The 17,008-nt window shown below is 42.1% G+C and overlaps 1 long non-coding RNA gene across 1 annotated transcript; it reads right to left on the bottom strand.

Annotated features, from left to right (window-relative positions):
* Positions 1 to 1,076: 1,076 nt before the first annotated feature.
* Positions 1,077 to 14,652, bottom strand: LOC109201588 (uncharacterized). Its single transcript, XR_002061640.2, has 3 exons — positions 14,639 to 14,652; positions 12,964 to 12,966; positions 1,077 to 1,437 (listed from the first exon to the last, which is right to left on the bottom strand). It is a non-coding gene; the product is annotated as an uncharacterized LOC109201588 (long non-coding RNA).
* Between the last annotated feature and the right edge of the window lie 2,356 nt (positions 14,653 to 17,008).

The following is a 17,008-nucleotide window of genomic DNA, read 5'->3' as shown; positions in this document are numbered from 1 at the left end:
ATTTTTGCTGTAGTGCCATTTTTGGAAGCATTTCAAAGTGATATGCATCAATAAAACCATTATAGCCCAAATTTTAATAATATGTATGCATTAAGTGCATAGTAATTACATAAATTGCAAAAAAGTGCAATGAACTACAGACAAATTGAAAATCGTTTTTGTTTTTTTTTACATATATTTCAAGTTATAGAAATTTAAGAGGCTTATCCATAAAAATTGTAAATACAAAAAAGATGCACAAAATAGTTTCCCACCACAGGAAATTTAATTTTAGTGTTTTCATAGTTTTATTTTTGAAATAAACCAAATTTGATATACCGCAGAAAAAACTAAAATAAATATTATGATGCAAATTTGTAAAAGAAAACAAAACAAAACAAAAAGAAAAACAGCATATGCATCAAAATAAACTATTTCCAGCAGTGTAATATGAGTTCCAAGCATCCCAGAAAGACAGAAAGTCATAAGGACTTGATGGTAAAAAACTTAATTTCCGTAAAATGACGTCACTTCCGGTTTCGGGTCATGGCGGACATGCGATAGTTCACGCTGATGGATGTAGGAAGTGTTACAAACAGCTGATCGGATTGGCAAAGTGTGTTTCTGGAATATTGTGTTTTTGTTGCTGCAAGTGCTTTTTATGCAGTCTTTGCAAAGCTATATGTGGAAGGAAACTGTGACCTAGGTCAAGGTGATGGCATAAGATGTAAGTACAACTCCTCCGCTTTCATATGCAAAAAAAAAAAAAATTGCGGTAGCTTACGTGGTTGCAGTGCTACCAGGATTTAAAAATAGTTACGCAAAACAGAGCGGGCATGCTCCGACCAGCTTTAAAGGGTTAATGAATCTTTATAACAATCTGAGGATGTTTCAGGTCGTATTTATCTAGCAAAACACAAACATGTAAAGGAGTCATCACAGCTCTCTGACCTCGTTGGTCCAGGTTCACCACTGAAGACTGGAGGGTCATCTATGGACCGGTCACTGGTGACAGACGGACAGCTGGATCCTGCAGACTGTGACCTCTGACCTCTGCAGACACAAACATGATAAAGTGATTGAAGCAGCTGTGATCCCACAGACTGCAGATAATGCAGCTGTTTCCTGTCAGTAACATCCTCTTAGATTAGAGTTCAGCTTTTTACAGGAAAACTGGACAAAACTAATTTTTGTTACAAACTCATTTTCATTTCCTCTCAGCTCAGAAACACAGTCAGAAAATCAACCAGAATCAACACTAATTATAATGTCAGTGCAGAATTATTTCTGTTAACTCAGTGAGTTCAGTTCTCATACCTCGTTGGTCCAGGTTCAGCACTAAAAGCTAGAGGGTGACCTTTGGAACGGTCACTCCTCACAGACGGACATCTGGATCCTGCAGACTCTGCTCTGTCCTTCTCTTCCTCCATCATCATCTTCTTGTGGACTTCAGTCAGTCTGAGAGGTAAACCACAAACACTCAGTGAGTTCACATTAACAGAAGTAGGTGAGTTATAGTCGCTGACCTCTGACCTGTCATTTCAGAATCAGAATACTTTATTGGTCCCTGGGGGAAATTATTTTTTTGTTACAGTGCTCCATTATAAACCAACATTAACAAAACAGACAACACGCTAACTAAGAATAGTACAATATATAAATCACACATTAATAAATAGCTGGAAAAGAAACATGTAGTTGTAGCAGTAACCAGTGTGTTAAGTGGATGAGTTGTACAGAGAGATGGCCACAGGCAGGAAAGATTTCCTGTGTCGTTCAGTGGTGCTTTTCGGTACTCTCAGTCTCTCACTGAACGTGCTCCTGTGACTGACCAGCATGTCACGGAGTGGGTGGGAGGTGTTATCCAACATTGTCTTTATTTTGGACAACATCCGCCTCTCCAACACCACCTTGAGGGAGTCCAGCTCCATCCCCACAACATTACTGTGCTTACGGATTAGTTTATTGAGTCTGTTGGCATCTGCGACCCTCAGTGTGCTCCCCCAGCATGCAACAGCATAGAGGATTGCACTGGCCACAACAGACTCGTAGAAAATCCTCAGCATTTTCTGGCAGATGTTGAAGGCCCTTCCTGTAAAGTGCTTTGGTGTTTTTAGCCCAGTCGAGTTTATTGTCAATGTGTACTCCAAGGTATTTATAGTCCTCCACAATGTCAACACTGACCCCCAGGATTGAAACAGGGGTCAAGTGTTTCCTGGTCTTCCTGAAGTCCACGATCAGTTCCTGGGTCTTTGCCACGTTGAGCTGCAGATGATTCTGCTCACACCACGTGACAAAGTTGTCGACCACAGTCCGGTACTCTGTCTCATCATCCCTGCTGATGCATCCAACCACCGCTGAGTCATCAGAAAACTTCTGAAGATGGCAGGTCTCTGTGCAGTGGCTGAAGTCTGTGGTGTAGAGGGTGAAGAGGAAGGGGGAGAGGACAGTCCCCTGTGGTGCCCCTGTGTTGCTGATCACCTTGTCAGACACACACTGTGGGAGACGTACATATTGTGGTCTTCCTGTCAGGTAATCAACAATCCAGGACACCAGAGAAGGATCCACCTGCATCACTGTTAACTTATCACCCAGGAGAGTCGGCCTGATGGTGTTGAAAGCACTGGAAAAGTCAAAAAACATGACCCTCACAGTGCTCCAGATGGGTGTAGACACGATCGAGTAGGTAGATGATGGCATCCTCAGTTCCAAGACGAGGGTGATAAGCAAATTGAAGGGGATCCAGATGTGGTCTGACTGTGGGTTGCAGCTGGTCCAGGATGAGCCTTTCCAGGGTCTTCATGATGTGGGAGTTCAGAGCCATGGGCCTGTATTCCTGGGGGCCACTGGGACGTGGCGTCTTTGGTACAGGGACGAGGCATGATGTCTTCCACATCACTGGGACCCTCTGCAGACTCAAACTCAGCATAAACAGTTTATGAAAGACTCCACACAGCTGGGGGGCACAGGTCTTGAGGACGCGGGGACTCACTCCGTCTGGTCCAGCAGACTTGCCTGAGTGAAGTCTCCTCATTTGCATCTCCACCTGGTATTGAGTGAAGGTGATGGGTGGGGGAGGGGTGTCAGGAATCCCACAGGAGGCAACAGCGCCATGTGAAGAGAGAGGGAGGCACAGTGGTGTGGCTCTGGGTTCCAGGCTGACTACATGTGAGGTTGTGCGCAGACACTGTGTCGAATCTATTGAAACAGATTCAACTCGTTAGCTCTATCCTCACCTCCCTCAGCTCCCCTGCTGTTGGTTGGCCTGAATCCAGTGATGATCTTCATGCCCCTCCACACCTCTCTCATGCTGTTCTGCTGGAGTTTCCAATCCAGCTTCCTCCTGTAATTATCCTTAGCCTCTCTGATCTTGACCTTTACGGTGCGTTCACACCGAATGCGATAGAGGCAGCCAGAGCATCAGGTTCACATGTAAAGTCAATGGAAAGAGCGCATCCGGCGAAAATGCGGAAACAGATTTGCGTCGCAAAAACGCCCAAACCTGTGAAACGGGCGTCAGTGTAGCGCGTGGGACGCGTTTGACTCGCGAAGAAAACCACACGTGTCAGATTTTGTGTTGCATTTTGTGCACACGCCCGTATCGCGCCAACCGCTCGAGTTGGAAAATATGAACTCCGGCGTCAAATCGCGCTACGACAACCAATCAGGAGCCTGGCGACGTGGCTGTAACTAGGTCTGTTAGGAGTTTTCCTGTAATGCAACTCAGGTTAGAATAATGACACTCAGACAAGTTTGCAGATTAACGTGCACAGGTGGGATCTCAACGGAGACTCACACCCTGCAGCAGTTATCAGCCTTTATTTATAGGCAGCTCTTAGCAGCACATTTCAGGGCGCCACCCCTTGTTAGTACAAAACAACTCCTTACAAGGTGATAAGCATAAAACCTATACGTTCAACTGTCACAACAGGAACTGGTCAAGCTTATCTCAGCAAACTCAGCAAGGGTGAGGTTTCCTGTGGCAACCTCCTTATACAAGCATTGTCATGAAACACAGTGAAAATGAAGCTAAACAACTAGGGATTTTTAACTACAATAGAGCAGAATACATATAAAAATCCTTTTACATTCCCTCCTGTTTTAGCTCATTTAAACACGTTTCACACTTTATTTCAGAACATGTTCTCTTGCTCATAGCATTTTCAAATATGTCATCATTATGTGTTACTTATATTGCAATCTAGCTTTACAGGTCGTCTTTACTATTTTCTTTCTACAAATAAACAATTTCGTTTTCAAAGTTATCCTCACTGTTACTCAGAACATTTTTTTTCATCCATTGGTACAGAAACATAAGCTGTCAATGATGTGGAAATCATCTTAGAAATCACCTTCCTGAGACAGGGGAGAATACATGTGGAGAATACACAGAATAATACAAGTAAGAGTCCTCTGAATATTAGACCTTTATACAGCAAAACAGTCCACGAGCCACTTAACAACCTTTTCCACCAGTCAGGTGGTACAGAGGCATAATCCTGTGTTTGTACATCTTACAGTTGTTTCAGTGTTTTTAATGCTTCTGTCATGTTGTTGGCGTGTACATTGTCAGGTATGTATGTGCAACATGTGGTGATAAATAATACACATAATTAGGGATGGGTATCGTTTAGGTTTTATCCGATACCGGTGCCAAACCGGTACTTTTGAAACGGTGCCGGTGCTTAAACGGTGCTCAAACCGGTGCTCAAACCGGTGCTCAAACCGGTGCTTAAAGAATGGAGAACACAAAATTGGTCCAAAAACCTCATATGTTTAGCTGTTTTTTTGTAAAAAGATAACAATGTAAGCCTTTTCTGCAGCTGTAGAGCATATATGGTATCACTCTTGGCTGGAAGCAGTGCTTAAACAATGGAAAAAACACAAACTTTGTCCAAAAACCTCTCATGTTTAAATGTTTTCCACTTTTTCTTTGGTCATTTTAGCCTTTTTGGCCAGGGTGAAGGGAGTATCTGCCATCAAACAAGAAGACAGCTGCATGTAACTATGATGGTGTTTGCTAGTTCCCTTACGTGCATTAATTTAATAACGTGGTTAGCCTACTCAATGTGAATTACGCACGAACAACATTAAGCTACTCACGCAGAGAAGAACGGCTGCTGCTGCCATTATCATCCGTCATCATTTCTGCTACACTGGCAGGGCTAGGGGCCAGGACTATACTCTTCGGGTTTTTAGGGGATGTTGCTAACTCCGGGTCCGATAACAGGCACCACACCCGCAGTAGATGTGCTCGGTGTGAGGTCTCGCAGCAAGCTAAACACGGCGCATTTCTCAGCTTTAAAAAAAACGCTATGCGTCGCCAGGTGTTTCATCGGTTTCGAGGTGTTACCTCCTTTGACAGAATCACAGTATCACCTTAAAGCACTTGTTGCAGGCTGCTGAGTTTGCATCTTTTGCCGTGAAGAACAGCCAGACTTTTGACCGCTTCGCCTTGGGCATTTTTAATGTGTAGCTCTGCCCTAAAAGAACGTACGTACCTGAGCCCGCCTACTTTCCTCGGAAACGTAAAATGATTGGCTAGAATTGGCTCAGGAAAAAAAAAAGCACCGAAATGTGCGCTGCTTTTCGGTCTGGTTACTACCGTTTATGTCAGAACCGGTGCCATCATGGCACCAGACACCGGTACCCATCCCTACACATAATCCACCTTTTCCGGCCAGTAATATGTCTAGAGCCACTCTGTGCTGCATTACTGAGATTCTTAAAGCATCTAGTTCCTCGTTTTGTGCTCTGTCTTATTTTGCATGAAGCGTTCAGGAAGAGTCCACATCTGTAATTCAAGGTTTCAATTCTCAGCGCATTTTTTCCCTGTGCCCCCCCAAGGAAACAGGGCATGAAGTACTTTCTGTCCAGTGGTCCAGAGTTTGAATTCCTGTGGGACATCGGAGCCCCATATTCGATCGTGTGGTTCTGGACCGGTGTCAGTTGAACGCCGTCGTCTGTTGCATTGGGGGGCAGCATGTAGTACGGTTTTGGTCCACACACCCAAGCTGTCCCGTGGACCCAGTATGTGCCACGCTTAAAAGTCATAGCTGCATCAGCATTGTCCTTCCAGACTATACTGCAGTTCTTGGTTCGACCAAGTTTTGTCCTTCCGTATGAGAAGTCGAAACATATCGCGTGACGTTCTTCACTCTGCAAGAAAGCTGGAAATGTCATTATTCTTTTGTTTGACACGTTCACCCAGTGCGCTTCGTCACACGTCCAGTTTCTAGCTGTTAGGTTATTCACGTTGTAGGTCAGCAGTGAAAACGCTAGGGCTCTCACTATAAACGTGTCTCTATGTGAACAAGTTCCATTTATGACTTTCATGTGAATGCACATGCTCGTTTCAAGTGATGGAACCTTCCCATAAATAGTTGCATGGACAGAAGTTGCAGGCATGTGTGAGCAAACAAAGCAAGTCTTTTCTGTCGTGCAGTTGTATACATATCTGTACCACGCGTTGTTCATCCAGGGATGATTGTGGTCCTGCGTCATCTTGTCCAGGTGCGAGTTGTCATGAGTCCAAGCCTTCTTTGTCCGTTCCCTCGGATCCATCTTCAGTAGGATGAGACATCCTGCCACTAGGACTGTCAGGGTTAGTGAGATTAAGAGCGACTTCATGTTTACCTGGCTTACCTCACGTCTCAGGGGACTTAGGCAAGAAGAAAAAGTGCGGGATATACCCAATCGGCACTTCCTTCACCTGACGAATCACCCGAGGGTAAGGAAGTCTGTGTGGTTAGTCTATGCTCTTGCTCACTCGTTTACAGTGGCTTTGATGGATCCAGGACGGTCTTTCTGCTATTTTGCAGGCTGTTGGTGTGGTCAGGAGTACTTGGTAGGGTCCTTCCCAACGGGGTGAGCTCCAATTTCTCCTCTGGAGCACCCTTATCAGGATGCAATCACCTGCCTTCAACCTGCAAGATACTGGAGAAGAGTCACACAGCAGTTTGTTGTTCAACACAGTTTCTGTATTTTCTAGCAACTTTGCCATCCACTCTGCTAGAGTAGTCTCTCTAGCTGATTTGTTTACTGGTTCACTCAGTATTAGTAGTGGGAAAAGGTCTTCCATGAATTATTTCAAATGGCGTCAATTTTTTGTGAGCCTGCCTTGTGTTAAACTCATCCACATTTTCACTAGACCTATACATTCAGGCCATTGTCTCACTGTTACTTCCATGCATTTTCTCAGTCTCTGTTTTATCGTGCCGTTAGTTCTTTCCACTAGTCCGGCACTTTGTGGGTGGTAAGCACAGTGGTGTTTGATGCTGAATCCTAGTGCTTCAGAGACCTTGCTGATTACCTCATTAACAAAATGTGTTCCATTGTCTCATCTTATTAGGGACGGTATGCAATATGTTGGAACAAAATGGTTGCATAGGCATTTTGCTACAGAGATTGCATCTGCCTTTTTCACAGGATAAATTACCTGGCCATTTTGAGAACACATCTATAATCACTAGAGCGTATTTTGAACCTTGGCTTTCATTTAGTTCAATAAAATCCATGTGGATTGTATGAAAAGGATGGGGTGGTTTGGGAAAATGACCTCTTCTCAGTCTGAGGTTTCCCTGTGTGTTATGTTTTTGGCAAATCATGTATGTTCTGACGAATTCTTTTGCTGAATTTTCAAAATTTTGGGTGTAGAAGTGTTTAAAGATTATATCAACCATCTCCCTCCGGTTGACACATGAGTGGAACCGTGTGTCACTAATGCTGCTGTTTTGTGTAGGGTTTCTGGTAGTATTGGTTTGCCATTACAAGTCATCACATCATTATGTGTCACTGTGATCCACAAATATGATCAGGAATGTGTTTGTTTGTTTTCCGGTTGTTTTCCTTAAACTTACTAAGCAAACAAACAAAAACAAAACAAATTGCCTATGGCATCAAGGTTTTGCGTTCATATTAATTGAGTGTAAGCTGCTTTCTTCATTGCAAGTGTTTGTTACAATAAGGTTTAATTCATGTATCTTATCACTGAGTTCTAAACTATCTCACTTTTGACTCTTTCCAAAAATAATGTGACATATAACAATTTGAGTATGTGTTGTCTGTCCATTAATATATTTGTCAATCATTTCTGTCATTATTTTGCCTTCTTTTGTTTATGACATGGCAGACATCTCTAAACAATCATGAGTTCAGCCTTCAATTTCAACCCAATTATACCCTGTATCTTCGCACTTGCACTTTCCCAATTAATCTATGCTTTTGACGCTGTACTCAAGGTTCCAGGTTGAGAGAAATCCACCTGTATTGACACACTAAAGCATACAATTAATATCATTTTCATTACTTTGAGTGTGAGAAGTTGTCATTTACATTATTTTTCTTAAAACATTCATTCGCTTCATCTTCTTAGAGTTTAACTCTTCTGTTTCTCACTGTGAGCTGTCTTGACACACCACAGGCACACATATTTCCTGTTTCTGCAGACTAATCGAACTCTTCTTTTTTTTTCTTTGTATTCATAGTCTATAAACCCTGTTTAATTCTACTAAACCTTGATCTAAAACCAATACACCTTTATGTCACACTCACACTTCTAAATAGAGCCCTTTCAGACATCAGGAATCATCACACACACTGCCTTTTCTCTCAAATTTCCACTTGTTCACTCACTCTACTATGAACCTTTGTAGTGTTATTATTACTTATTTCTTATTATTTTTGTACAAATCACACCCAATCACTCAAAACCTACTACAACTACTACTACTACTACTATATGCTTTCATACGAGTATTTTAGACATGCTTTTCATAATCAGAAACCTCTTAATCATTCTCACAGCACCAGAGATGGGCAGTAACGCGTTACTTGTAACACGTTACTGTAATCTGATTACTTTTTTCAAGTAACGAGTAATGTAAGGGATTACTATTGCAAAAACGGTAATTAGATTACCGTTACTTTCACGTAGGAACGCTGCGTTACTGCGTTACTAAAACCGTGATTTTTTGCGAGAACGTCTCATGACAGTGACGTAAGCGAGTGCGACGTTCGTGACAACAGCTGTGTGCAGATCATAATATATCAAGTGCGGGAGAGAGTGTAGCATGCAGCGTTCAAAGTGTGGAAGTACTGACCTTATTTTGAGTTTGATTCCATAAAAAGTGACAAAAACATTAGTGTCCGTTGTGCGTGGGAAGAAAACTTCTTTTTACAGCGAAAAAAACCCCTAAACTTCCAAGCAAGCAGCGAGTGCGCTACGACTGTAATGGGAAACTCACAGAGAAACTCGCGGATTCTTCCACTGACCGCTGCAGCACACCTGCACCAGGGTAAACCTCCGCCTACCCCACTCCTGCTTTACAGGTGAAAATAGAGCAACAGGACCGCTGAGTCTTTGATTTTATTTATTTTCTGCTGTGTTTTACTTGCATCTATTTGAAAGAGTGAGTGTAAATACAAAAAATATTTTATTTTATGTGCTGGAATGTGCAGAAAATAGGTTTAATTGTTAAACAAATTTCTTCCAGTCAGAGAATGTTGCATATAAAGTTTTTGCTTGATGCATAATGTTAAAAGATTTAAAGTTTAAAGTTTTAAAAAGAGACGTTTCCATTTGATTACAATTTGTATGATGGATTATGCAGAAAAAGTAGAATTGGGCTGAAAGATCTATCGCTTTATCACCTATTCAGGTTGTAAATCGTGTTTTTAAAAAGTAACTAAGTAACTAAGTAACTAAGTAATTAATTACTTTTGAAAATAAGTAATCAGTAAAGTAACGGGATTACTTTTTCGGGGAAGTAATCAGTAATTAGTAACTGATTACTTTTTTCAAGTAACTTGACCAACACTGCACAGCACACACATAAACTGAACGGAAAACTCCGTCACCAGTAGTAACCTCAAGAGAGGTTACTACTGAATGATATATAGTGGACACTTACTGTACATCCACAGTAATGAATTCAAACTCTATTTATAGGATTGTAGTGAGCAAAACCAGCATCTCAGTCACAGGCATTTAGCAACATTTGCAAACAATAGTTATAAAGCTCAATAGCACTCTAAACCAAAAGCAACAATCTCCATGCGCGTCACCGCTTCTCATTAGCTTGCTAGTGTTTAAGTGTAGTATTTAATTCAGCTTCTCAATCTTGTAGCTTTAGCTGTTGTATACAGGGTTTGGCTCATTAGTTGTTAGCATAGGTTTGCTCTTCATCTTAACAAAGTCTCATCTAAGATGACAGGTTTACAAGCAGGTCAAGTATCTCTATGCACCTGATTAGATTAGGTATTTTCTTTATTTTCTTCATCTCATATATCATTGTACTGAGTTTGAGCAAACCTTAAGCTTGATTTAGACTACTTTTAACAATCATTCACCTCACATCATAACAGACTGAGGTGCCTCTTCTTATTAATAGTATGTCATTATTAATGTTATCATTGTGTTGTTTTTCCTTTTTTATAACAGCAATAGTATATTACAATATACTACTTTACTACTAATATACAATAGTTTATTATTTTATATTTCATATATATTTTATTATGTATCCATCAAGGGCTGGGGGTGATCTGCAGTTTCACCCCCACCCAAGCTGGAGACACACTTTCCTTGGCTGAACAATGACACAGCCATAATATACCTTATGCATCTCTCTTTTTTATTTGATATATTTTCGTGTGAATTATCTGGATTCATGCATTCTATTCATTCTAGGCACGTTCGTCATGTCAACTATATTTCATTGTTAATACCAGTTTACAGGTTGTTAACCTTCCTATCATTAGTTTGAATACATTAGATAAGCTCTAATTTAATTTAACCTTTCATTTATTCCACTTCGTTCCTCTTTACAAATTTTAAAATATTGCAATTCTTAAATACGTTTTGTTTTCCTTTTAGGATTATTTTCAGTATTTATTTCTGCTTGGAGGGTTTCTTTTAAATTAGTCAATGCAGAGGGACTACATTTTCCCTCCCATGTGGGACATTTAATTGTTTTTTGATTTCTCCATCTACATGCACTAATTTGTCCGGCGCCTGGACATTTTCCTCTAACCACTGCTCGTCAGCAGTGACTTTGACACGGCCTTCTACTTTCAAGCTATTCTCAAAAGCGGTGTAAACTTTATGTGATGAAACACAACCTTTTCTCTTTTCACCAGTACTTGGGTGGCCAACAGTAAACAAAATACTGGAATAGTTCAGCCTCCTTATTGTGCTGTAAAATCAACTTATTCCACCAACAAAAATAAAAACAACAAACAACAAGGCCTTTTCAACGCGTACTACGTTTTACGGACGAGGTTTATCTAAAAATGCTTCCAGCCCTTTTTCAGGCGAGCCCTTACTTTTAGAAATCCACCTAAAAATGCTTCCAGCCCTTTTTCAGGCAAGCCTTTACTTTTAGGAATGCTACCAACCCCTCTGGGCGAGCCTAAACGTTTTACGCGAGGTGTCTCAGAGTGTTAATATTCACCTGGTTGCTGATTCACTGCCGGTCTCTCAGGTCCGCCTCATCAACCCCCAACGCCGTGGACCACTTATAAGAGCGCTGGCCAGAACCCGAATTCACGTCTCTGGTCTTTGTCCTCTGCCTGGAGAGGAGCTGTCGACAGACTTCAGCGCGGGCTTCTCACGACGTCAGGACTTGATGAGGTTTTTCCTGTAGGAGCACACAAAACGTTATGTCCTAATCCGGCTTGGAGGACCAAATAAATGTTAGGAGTTTTCCTGTAATGCAACTCAGGTCAGAATAATCACACTCAGACAAGTTTGCAGATTAACGTGCACGGGTGGGATCTCAATGGAGACTCACACCCTGCAGCAGTTATCAGCCGTTATTTATAGGCAGCTCTTAGCAGCACATTTCAGGGCGCCACCCCTTGTTAATACAAAACAACTCCTTACAAGGTGATAAGCATAAACCCTATACGTTCAACTGTCACAACAGGAACTGGTCAAGCTTATCTCAGCAAACTCAGCAAACTCAGCAAGGGTGAGGTTTCCTGTGGCAACTTCCTCAAGCAAATATAAAACATGCTAGTTGTCCTGCACAGATAACTTTCTCACTATCTACTACAGTAAACCCGTTTTAGTTTGTCCCTCTACTGTTGTAAAACTCAACCACCAACAAACCAAACCTTTCCCTCACCAAGTGGCACATCTATTAAGTCATCCCTCGGCTTACACTCCTTCTCTACGTGGTCTCTACACTCATGAGAAGTGCCCTCTTCTTTCGTTGGCAAAAGGTTTGACGGATTCAGAATTGTGCATCACTTTTTGGTAATATGTGGTTGTGAGAGTAACAGTAACATTAAAGACAAGTGTCTTGTAGGTGACAGAAATGTAATTTTAGCCTGCAGTAGTAGACATCTACCTCGTGTGGAACTAACAGTGTCAAAAAGGTGAAAAACTATATCCTGAAACATTGTACAGCTTAAGCTGCTGCACATACTGATCTCACGCATGGAGGTAAAGCACAAGCAACTAGAGCTAATCTTTTAGGATAGTAAGTTACTGGCTTCACTTGTGGAAAACGTGCTGTTAGTTATTTCACAGTCACCTGGCATTTGTGCTGTTCACAGAACCACAAGTCCATCGCTGGACCTCCTCTGTGCTGTCACTTTTTGGAGCTTGGCACGCTCCCTCAAATCCTCATGATTCAACGTTGCTGAAGATTTTAAAGGCAGAGCACGTCGTACACCTTAGTTGTCTTCCTCAACGTCAACGTCAAAACTCTTTCATTTTATTTTAAGATTTTGCTGTGCAGAGTCTCCTCATGACGATCTCCTGGAAGCCCAGTAGCACAGCTCTCTGTGCTGAAGGCGATCTCTGATCCTCCTGAAGACTCTCTCCTGGCCTCAGCTTCCGTCTTGTGGACGATCCTCTCAGTCACTTCTCTCGTCATGGCATCTCACGACATCTGCAAATTAAAATGACACTCCTCTTGCCACATGGCTTCCGCCACGTGTCAACTCCCCAATGAGACATGTACAAGAATGTTGCACAGTCTCCCTAAAACAATCTCCAGGGTTTGTCCCTTGGAGCAGCTTCACTCCAAGCTGTAACCCTGTGTAAAAACATTAGTCAGCAATTAAATGTTTAGCTTGTCTAACTCTCAGCTCCACCTGGAGCCTGTATCCTGGAAGACAAATCTGTTAAATCAAACTTCACATTTTCAACCGGCTATAGATCATAAGAATAATAAGGTATCCAGCATAAAAGACAAATATCATGTGCAGGTTTTCTCCAATCATTAAATCACTATTATTATCATAATTTGTCCCAAATCATGAATTATCCCAATTTATTCCACAATTTAATCGGTGACTTTCCTTAAGCAATGTCACTCCACTCATTTTATCACTGTGAGCTCAATAGTGGCCAGCTAATGAGCCCCACATTCAACTATTCTGTAACCACTGCACATTTGTTCAATTGTCACTTGTCTGTCTGTGCTGAATCCTTTACAAGCACTCTTAAAGGAAAACAAACATTAGCCAAACACACGTTCATCCTGGTGGTCAGGTGCCAGCCATCCAGATTCCAGAGATCAAGAAGGTCATAAAGTTAACACTCCGCTGTAAAAAGAAGTAACACTGGTTTCAAACAGTGTCACACTGTATTCACTTCTCCCTTGTAACATTCATATTTTCTCCACAACACAGTGTAATTTCATCATCAACACACAGCCTGTAACTACAGTTTTCTTCACACAAAATCTCAGTAATCCTGTGGTAGAAAAAACACATTAAGTTGTGTCCTGCTATAAATCACATGATCAAATCACATGATTAACCATCTGCTGTAAAAAGGAATGTAAATGTTAGCGCTGCGCATTTGTATACACTCTTTCTCACAGTGATCTCTGTGAGCAACACAAAGTAGTTAATAACACACCCATGGTAAATTCACAGACACAGAAAATTTTAAACTAAAAGGTTAAATCTGCAGAGTTCACATAGCCATGTGACCCAAGTTTCCTCCTGTGGTCTCCTTCTGCTCCTGCAACAGACACACAGAGATGCATCCACACCTTTGTCAGGTGGGGGTTAACTTCACACAATGGTGTTAAGTCAGTCAGTCTTGTCAGCTTTTGTCAGTCAGTTTTTCCCCATTTTTATGTGCTGACAGTAGAAGCTCTCGTGACGCAATAAGTTTCTACTGCCAGCAATGACGTCAATTCAAAAAAGAAAAATAATTTAGACTGGATTACGTCGCTGAATCCTTTTTGACAGGGACTTGTTTTCTGATCGTCCCAAATAAGTGGCTTTCTCCCAAGCCCATTTTAATTTTTGGAGAAACTCACTTTTGCAACAGTTTTCTCGACGACGAGTCGTATAGCGCTTCTGTTCTAATCGTGCATCTCTGCTCAAACAGAGATCATCAAACGAAACCTTCAGTGCACCATGAAAGTAACAAAATAAAAAGAAATGAAATAAAATAAAGGAAAGCAAAGGAAAGAAAGGCCTTGTTTAAGTCATGACACGTGTTCTTCATGCCAGGGGGATAAATCGTAACAACCCATTTGGCAGGCTCAACTTAGTAACAAAAGACAAATCAACAGCTAGATCAATCTCAAACATTCATCCAATCAACCATACACAACATACAGCATAACCCTGTTGTCTCATCACATAATAAGTTTCTTCTCATGTAACCAAATGTGTGCCATGGTAAAACTTCTTCACACACCAGAAACTCCCAATCAGCTCACTCATTTAAAACCCCTCATCAGCATTCTGTTTTCCTCTATGATGCAGTCATCTGTCCTCCTATAATATTCAGTCCACTAGTCTATGTATCACTTTCATCTTACTAGTGACTTGGACAAGATGACAAACAGAATCTCATGCTTAAGATGTTGTCTGGTCTTCATCAGTATCATTTATTGTGTATGCATGTAGGGTTAGTATGGTTGATGTATTTTCTGTATGTTTTTGTGTTCCTCTCATCACATTTCATTATTCTCATCACTGCTTAAAACCACACACATCTCTCTCTCTCTCTCTCTCTCTCTCTCTCTCTCTCTCTTTTAAACTGTTCTTCTCTCCAAAACAGAAAGTAGCATTATAGCTGTTTCAGGCTGAGAAACACCAAACACTCTTCGTGCTATCATTCACCACACAACTTATGTTATTTCTTTGTCCACTGGGCAGGTGACCTGCAGAATCACGTCTGCCCCAGCTGGATACCTTTTCACACACACCGTGACGTCAGACACGCTCACACTCACTTCTGCTTAGAGCACAATTTCACTTCATTCATCAACGACACACCACGTGCTGCCCAATAAAACTTTGCAGTGTATTTCATCCTCTTTCAAGGCAGACTTAAACACCATATGTTTTTTTTTTCTGTTGTGTCAGGGATGGATATGTGGTTGCAACGTTTATGTTCACTTTCTTTCCTTTCTGTCTCCTCTCCTGCCTAGTCTGTTTTGGACTCAACGCTGCTCCTAATGCCTCTCCATACTCAGCCTTTAGTCTCTCCTCCACCTCTGCCTCTCACGCTCTTCTCTGGCTCTTCTTTCTGCTAACATTCTTGCTCTTTCTAATGCTTTTCTACGGTGTTGTTCCACAACTTAGCGACTGCTAACTGCAATTCCTTCCTCTGCTTAGCTGTCCCTGTTTTACCTGCTGCACTTAGTTATTCTTTCTACAAGCATTTTACACTGAACTTCCACTAATATCCCTTCAAATCCATATTTCTTACACCAACAACCTACATACTGCATGCTGCCCGGTGAATATTTCTCCATAAATTTTACATCCCCTTCTAAGGCAGCCTTACACATTTTATTCTCACACAAGACAACAATCAGCCACACTCACGCAGACCACGTCTGGCCCGCACACACACAACATAGGCCTATCGCTTGCATCTACACGCACAGCTAGCGCGCTCTGTTGAAAACTCTCAAACGCCCCATATGGCGGAGAATTCAACCGTCGGACACTCTCCAAACGCCCCAAATGGCGGAGATTCCGAACACTCCTCACGGCAGAGTCACCGAACCTAGGTTATCTCCACGCCCCACACGGCGGAGAAGCCTGCGTCTCTCTCACGCGGCTAGCGCGCTCCCGTACCTGCGATCAACGCAGGGTCATGTAGCCGCTCTCTAAGGCCTTCTGTACTTACTGTTCGTGTTGTTTCCGTTCATGGGAAGACTCTCTGTATCCCGTCAATCGCCATCCATCCCGAGGGGAGTTCAGACGCAAACTTCCCGGCCTGGTGACAAGCATCAAGGCACCAGGGCTTTCCGTCAATCATCCCAGACGTTGCGGTGGCGTCCTCTCCCTCTCCTCGCGGTGGATGCGATGTGTTAGGATCCGGCTCGGAGGACCAAATAAATGTTGAGTCTGTTCCCACAAACCCCGCTAATTCTAGAGACTTATTCATCATGAATGAAAACAAGACAGTCAGCGATCGATCGATTACTTGCGCAAGGGAGGCCTCATCTATGTCCAGCATGGAAATGACCCCAAATCCGGCCTCCTCTCGCTGCCTTTTATTGAGAGACAGAACAAAACACAAAACACAGCAAAGCAACGCCCACATGGTTCTAAGGCATTGTATGTATATGTGTGTGAACCTTTATATGTAAGTAGGAATGTGTGTGTGTGTGTGTGTGTGTGTGTGTATGTGTGTGAGACCTCCTGCTGACCAAAGGGTCGTAAAAGCAGGAAGCTTACAACACAAGAAACAGATCTTTCAGATAGGATGTATCTACAATAAAACCTCCCCCAACACAAAGTGGTTAGAGGTGCTCAGGATCAAAGGAATGGCTTTGATAATACTGCTTGAACTAAGACTGTACAAATTTAAGAAACACAATGGCAACATTCAACAATTAGACCTAACATTTATCCTCTTCAGTATTTATTTCTGCTTGGAGGGTTTCTTATAATTTAGTCAGTGCAGAGGGGCTACATTTTCCCTCCCATGTGGGACGTTTAGTTTTTTTAGGATTCCTCCATCTACATGCACTAATTTGCCCGGCGCCTGGACATTTTTCTCTAACCACTGCTCGTCAGCAGTAAGTCTTGAAGC

The sequence above is a fragment of the Oreochromis niloticus genome, unplaced genomic scaffold, assembly GCF_001858045.2.
Source record: "Oreochromis niloticus isolate F11D_XX unplaced genomic scaffold, O_niloticus_UMD_NMBU tig00000606_pilon, whole genome shotgun sequence".
NCBI classification, from domain to species: Eukaryota; Metazoa; Chordata; class Actinopteri; order Cichliformes; family Cichlidae; genus Oreochromis; species Oreochromis niloticus.
The sequence above is the reverse complement of the archived record's forward strand: the minus strand, read 5'-3'. Positions and strand labels throughout refer to the sequence as shown.